A 7,329-nucleotide genomic window follows, 5' to 3' on the forward strand; every position below is an offset into this window, starting at 1 on the left:
CTCTTTCCTCAACTGCGGGACGGAGCTCATCAGTCCCCACCGGGACACTGTGGGGTGCTCAAGGCCCCGGGGCTCCCAGGAAGACGGTGGAGAAAGTCCCTGCCTCTTGCACACGGGGAGCCTTGCTGCAGGGACCCCACTGCCTGCTCAGGGAATTGGGATTTTGTGGCTTTAAGAAACCCCGCTTTGGACTAAAAATACCTAGCTGCCCTTCATTCCACAGCCAATACAGTGGTATGCTTCTGGCCTCCTGCTGTGAATGGGGAAGGGCGAAAACCAGGGCAAGAGGCATTTGGGGGGCTGGAGACTGGTGGCTGCAGGACCCACTGGCGAGGAGGAGGGATGCTGGAGCCGGTGAACACAAAGGGCCACTTTCCTCAGTCTTTCCAGAAGCATCCCTCAGTGATAGTTAGCAGCGCCACAGAAAATTGACAGAAATGATAAAGGTCTTTCTTACGTTGTTCTTCGTTTTCTTTTGCCCCGTTTCACTCTCTGTACACAAACAGACGTCCGGCCCCAGCCTGGCGGCCGGAGAGGCTGGGCCGTCCTTTTGTCAAGCCTGGGGTGCCCTGGACAAAGGCACGGGAGCCTCTCTCCCTCCTTCCAGAACCCTCTGTTGTCCCTAAGCTCCAGGCCTATCCTCAGCCTTGCCCAGAAGCCGCGCCATCTCTGTCCGTGTGTGCAGTGAACCATTTCTCCTGTGGCCCAGGGGAAAGAATGTGCGCTTTTCCTCTCAGAGGCCGGGTGACCCCAGAGCATTGCTTTGTTGGCCTCTATTTCCTGCCCCACTCAGTCCAGTCCACGCTGACCAAGGTGCCCACCTGGCCATGCCTCGCTCCTGGGGGGCCCCGCCCCCGCCTGCAGGAGAGAGGGGTGCGCAGGGCGGGCAGGCGGTTCCACGCGGCCTCTGTCTCCAGCAAGGTGGCCGCCATGCTCCCATGGGCGCTGGGTCCTTCGCCTCCGTGTTTCTAGCACCCGGTTTGCGCGCAGGCACGTTCTGGGTCCGCGGCGTGTGTGAAGCAGTGACGGTGGGCTGGTGGGCTGGAATGTGCCGGGCCCTGCAGGGCACCCAGCAGACCTCGCGGACACTGGTGAGACACGGTCCCTGCTGCGTAACAACAGGTGAAAACGGGTTCAGCGACCTGCCTGGGAGCAAACTGCCGGCGACCAGAGCACACGGGCAGGCACAGGCCGCTGTATGCAGAGGCGCCCGGCAGTGGCCCTGCTGGGGCTGAGGGGGCCGCAGCTCGCACCCCAGCCCCCGGGGCCCTCTGCCCTCCTGGGAGGCCATGTGGAGCCCTGAATTCCATGCTAGCATGTGGCATCTCTGAGCCTGGCGTCCCTGTCCCTCGTCCATCCGGGGAGCTCCGTGGGAACACTTGTCCCACCCCGAGCGGAGAGCAGGGATTCCAGTCTCCCCTGCCCTGGCCGGGCCAGGCCTGACGCTGGGCCAGATGGGACCATCTCCCCAAAGCCAGACGCCACTCAGGAGCCCACACGGGCTGTTCTGGGCTGACGCGGGCGCCCAGCCACCCAAGGCCACCCTGCTGGGCCTCTCTCATCTGGTCCAGCTGTGCACGAGCTTTAGAACTAATCCACAGGAATGTCCCTTTCCGCTCTGATTGGCTGCCGGTGACGTCAGAAGAATATGGGAGAAGCAGCTTTATGGCGTGTCCTATTCTATATGTCTTTGATTAATAAACATTGGGAAAATTGACGATGTGATCATAAATGCAGATTGCTGGCACACTACTTTGAGAATGTGAAGCTCAGTCAAGTGAGACTTGATGTTAGTGTAGGTGACAGCAGTGCAGGCCTCCCGTAAGCTTCCTGGCCCACACAGGGCCCTGCTGCCACACCTCAGCATCCAGGTCTCCTGAGGAGAGAGGCTCTTCCTAACATGACATGAAGCAGCACTTCTCTACGGGGCATCTGTGAGGTGGCCACCCACAGGCAGCACATATAACACACTTGTGCATGCAAGTGTGTCTGTGTGTGTTTATGTGTGTGTTTATGTGCACTGGTGTGCATGTGTTGCAAGCACGTGAGCCTGTGTTTATGTGTTGCAAGTATGCACCTGCGTGTATGTGTTACAAGCATGCGAACTCATATGCACATATTACACACACGTGGACACATGTGTGCTTGTTGCACACATGTGAGACCATGTATGTGCTGCAACTATGTGTGCCCACATGTATATGTTGCAAGTGTGTGCCTGTGTGCATGTGTTGCAAGTATGTGAGCCCATGCACATGTGTGACAAGTGTGTGTATGTGTTGCAAGTATGTGAGCCCATGCACACGTGTGGCAAGTGTGTGTATATGTTGCAAGTATGAGTCCATGCACACATGTGGCAAGCATGTGTATGTGTTGCAAGTGTGTGCCCATGCACATGTGCCATGATACTTGTATGCATGCACATGGTGCACATGTGCTCATGTGTCCGTGTGTGCATGCACGAAAGTGCATGTTTACACCCGTGTGTGTGTGCATGTTTGTGCACACAGATAAAAGGCGTGGCTGTTCAGCAAGGTTTCCAGTTACAACATGAAGAGGCTGGGCTAGTGTGTGGGCTGTGGAAATAGCACCGCAGAAAAACGGGCCTAAATCAGGCGCGCTATGGCTGGGAGCCTGAAGTCCAGGTGCCGGGAGGGCTGGTTCCTGTGAGGAGAACTGACCGCAATTCCCGGCCGTGGGGGTGTCACCTGCTTGTAGGCACACAAGCACTGCCCTCACCACTGCCCAAGGCCTCACGGGGGTGTGGGGTCGCATCGCTGTCCCTTCTCTGAGGACCCCGGTTACTTCATGACCCCCCTGCGTGTGCAGCAACCCTGTCTTCAAGGAAGGCCAGATGCTGACGTGGTGGGTGAAGGCTTCAGCCTAGGAATTTTGGAGGGGCATAACCAACATTTTAGAAAAGAGTGCACGATGCCATCAAATTGCACCAGAGACTCTTTCTGGGCCTTCACCTGGAGCAAGTCAGTTCCCTCACTGAACGCGAATCACTCTGCCTTTGGGTGGATTTCGCAGTAACCGTGAAGGGAGGTGCTCGTCTTACTCGACCCAGCACAACGGCAGCTCGTGGACCAGCGAGGGCAGAGCCTAGGCTAGGTCCGGTGCACTCCGGGGCTTTGGATGCCTGACGCCTGGCCAGCCTTCCTGCTTTCCCAGGGGCGCTCCGTCCTTATCTTAGACTATCCATGTGGAAGCATTTTCTTCATCTGCATGTAGACAAAGAGAGCATAAAGGAGGGGTGTGGGTGACCTGGACTTCGGAGTCACATCAGTTCACTCTGTTTGGGTTGCACTCATGTAAGTCTTCCCTGAAGCAGGCACTCATGACAGTGCCTGCCATAGCCCAGGGAGTGTACTCAGCATATTAACTGTGCAAAAATAAACTTCAAAGGCAGGGTCCCCTAAAACAACATCTAAGGAGAAGATCTAACATCAATACAAATCATACAAAAGTCTTAGTAAGACAAATGATAAAATAATATGCTTCCCTAACCATGCAAAACTTAAACTAGGAAATCAATAAAATAAAATAGCTGGAAAATCCTTAATACTAGAGAATTGAATAGCTTATTTATGATTATTCAGAGAAGAAATTGCAATGAAAACTATGAAATGTACACCGAATGAAAAGAAAATTACTAGGCATCAAAAAGAGTGGGCTACCGCTAAAATAGTTCTTACAGGAAAATTTTGAGAACTAAATGTTTGTTGGGAAAATTGTGTCTCAAATGAATTATCTTCCAAAAAGGAAACTAAAACTGGAAATGAAGCAGAGTAAACTCAGAACAATTAAAAAATAATAATAAAAGCACTGGAATCAATGATACAGAAAACAAACAAAAATGTTAAAAAAAAATCATTGAAGACAAAATCTCGCTCTCTGAAAAGGTTAATTGCATTGATTAATTTCTAAGAAACAAGATGTAGATATTAAAGTTGGAAGACACAACTATACTTATCAGAGACAAACAAGGTAATATCCCAAGCAATACTAAAAATATAAAAAGAACAAGAAAAATATTGTGAACATTTGTGGCAAAGAGAAAAGGCAACTTAGATAAAATGGATCGTGTCAAATTAACTCAAGAAAGTAAACTGAAAATTGTTGCATCTATTACATAAATTAAATCTGTAATTAAAAACTCCTCCCCTCCCCCAACCAACCAACCAACAAAGTGACCAACCAGTGAATACACCAACATCAGACGCGACAGATCTTTGCGTAAAGAAGACCTCTGACCATTTGTAAAAACTCAGAATATTGAGAGGAAAGAAAAGTTCTCAGTTGATCGTATGCTTCTTGCATTACCATACTATAACTAGACAGTTTTATCTTAATTCCATCTAAAGCTTTAGAGACACATCCCTCCAGAACAGAGGTAAAAATATGTAAGAAATTTTCCTTTGCAAATCAAATCCAACAACACCTACCAAAAAAACCCCGTATGTGTCATAACTAAACAGAGTTTTCCTAGCAATCCAAGTTTGACTTAACATTCTAAAGTCAATAAATGCAATCCATTCCACTAACAGACTGAAAAGGAAAAAGATACAGAAATACATTTCCTAAATCTAACACCTATTCATGATTTAGAAATGAAGACAAACTAAAACCAATATAAATAAATATCTTTGCAAACTAGGAAGCAACATATTCAACCCGATAAAGGTAATTTAGCAAAAACCTAGAACTCATATCTGTGTAAAAGACTGAATGCCTTGCTTTTAAGATGAGAAGCAATGCACAGATGTGCTTCATATTGCACTGGAGATCTTAGATTGTGCAATCAGGCAAGAAAAAGGCACATAAGTTGGAAAAGAAGCAATCTCCTTATTCTCAGAAATATTATTGATGATATAGTGGTTCTAAAAATAAATCAAAATAATTTTATAGCTCATAACTGAGTTTAGCAAAGTCACAAATACAAAGTCAGCATGTAAAATTCAAATGTATTTCTTCTATGAGCAATGAACAATTAAAACTGACATTTAGACAAACCACTCACCAGAATATCAAAATTATGTAATGCATAGTGACAAAATGAACAGAATATTTGTGAGGTCTACAAACTAAAGACTGCAAAACATTGTTGAAATGAGTTACAGAAGCCTAACTAAATAAAGGGATTAAACCATGGTGTGGGTAGAAAGATTTAGTATCACTCAGTTCAATATCTTAAATTCAATCAAAATCGAAGCCAGATATTTTCTAAATTGACAAGTTGCTTCTAAAATATAAATGACAAGAACATTAAAAAAAAAAGTTTCTGTGGGGTTACAGTACCTGACTGAATGTTTATAATGAGTGTACTGTAACCAAGCTGTTGAAAGATTGGTGTGTAGACAGACATAATAGATAATGGAAAATAATGGAATGTCGAAAAATGGATTCTAACTGTAGGGTCAACTGAATTTTAACAAAGCTGCCAAAGTAATTCAAAAAGGAAAGTATAATCTTTTCAACAAATTGTGCTTGAATAATTGGACATCCAGATGGAAAACGATGAAACATAACCCTTACCTCACACTATATAAACAAAGAGTCAGCGATGAATCATACACCGAAATACAATAGCAGCTAAAACTATCAAACTTCTAGATAAAAATGTAGAGAAAAATAGCTATAGCCTTGAGCTAGGAAAATATTTTTTAAGACAAGAAAAAAATGAATCACAAGATGGGGGGGGGGAAGTGCTGAATGAAACTTCAAAATAATTACAAAATTTTGATCTTTATAAGACAGTTGAAACAAAAAGGCAAACTATGAACTGGGAGAAAATATTTTCAGAACATGGTTTCTTGCAAAAGGCTGCTATGAGAAACTCCTAGAACTCAAGAGAAAGAAGAAAAACCACTTGCTATAAAAGGTTGTAGGTACAGGATCAAGCAGGCACATTACCAAAGAAGAGGGACAAAGAATACAAACATAGAAAGACAGTCAAAGTTATTTGTCTTCAGGGAAAAGCAAATCAGAACTACAACTTAAAGACCAGCAGCACACGCCCCAGAATGCTAACTTCTAAAATGACTCACAGAAGCAAGTGTGGGTGAGCAACGTGGAGCAATGGGACTCACGCAACTGCCTCTAGCAATGCAAAATGGTGCAGATGGGCCTCTCTGGTGGTGCAAGGGGTTAAGTCGCAGCACCATAAAGCTCTCCGCAGTCACTGCGGCATGAGTTTGATCCCCAGCCAGGGAGTGACCCACATGGTGCAACAGAGCTCTCCTGTCTCGTCCCTGCTCCCCTCAGCAGTGTTTTCAGCCCATCTGCCTTTTCTGCTCCCCACTCTGTCTCTGGTGAATCCTCTCATCCCCTGCACCTCTGGCCTACAGCCCAGCTCTTGTATGCATAGATAGATAAATCTTGAAAAAAAAAAAAAAAAAGGTGTGCAGAGACTGGAAAATGCTGGTTTCTCATGAACTCGTGCACCTGCTTACCTACCAAACTATCAGCTACTCTCTATGTAGTTACACGAACCAAAGAGAACCTGGCCTGCAAAGATTTGCCCTTGAATACTCACAGTCGTTTTACATTTATGTACATAAAATGTGCACCGATGCATACAATGGAACACTACTTAGCAATGAAAAGGGACATACCGCTGATATGTGTAACAACATTGATAAATCTCAAAACGATCATGTAAGTGAGGAAATCCAGACACCAAATTATGTAAATAACAAGTCAATAAAGCTGGTTAAAAATTAAGATAGCATGAACACTATTGTAAGAATAGTCAAGGGCTATGAGAATTTAATTGCAACGAACTTACCTACGTGCATCACTATTTTAACATCAATGCACTCCCACCCCACAGTGTAACAAGAAAGAGAACAACGCAGGAGAAAGACCTGCCCAGCCATGAGCAGCGGTCACTGAGGAGGAAACCCTTGTGAACGGTGAACATTTCCATCACAGATCAGGGAAATAAAAAGCACAATCACATTGGACCTCCCACAGTCCTTTGGGATGACGAAAATTAAAAAGATGACAATACAAGACCCAGCGCCTCTCCCATTGCTAACATTTTTATTACCCCTGGCTGCAAATGGAAAATGGATTCTTTCTTCTGACTTTCCCACAAGGAGCATTGATAAGATCCGAGTTTGAACAATCCCATGTCCCCCCAGTGCTGCCGGAGAACTGGAAGTTTGGGCAAGTGTCACCAGTTAGGCAGACGTCAATGTAGGTGCAGACAGAAATATGGTTTATTACCTGGCTACCTGGGCCCCGAATGGAAGCCCTCGGAGGGCAAATACGTCATCTTGATCCATGCTGTGTTCTCAGGGTCTAGAACACTCCCTGAGGAAC

The sequence above is a fragment of the Condylura cristata genome, unplaced genomic scaffold (assembly GCF_000260355.1).
Source record: "Condylura cristata isolate star-nosed mole 26May11 unplaced genomic scaffold, ConCri1.0 scaffold00013, whole genome shotgun sequence".
NCBI classification, from domain to species: Eukaryota; Metazoa; Chordata; class Mammalia; order Eulipotyphla; family Talpidae; genus Condylura; species Condylura cristata.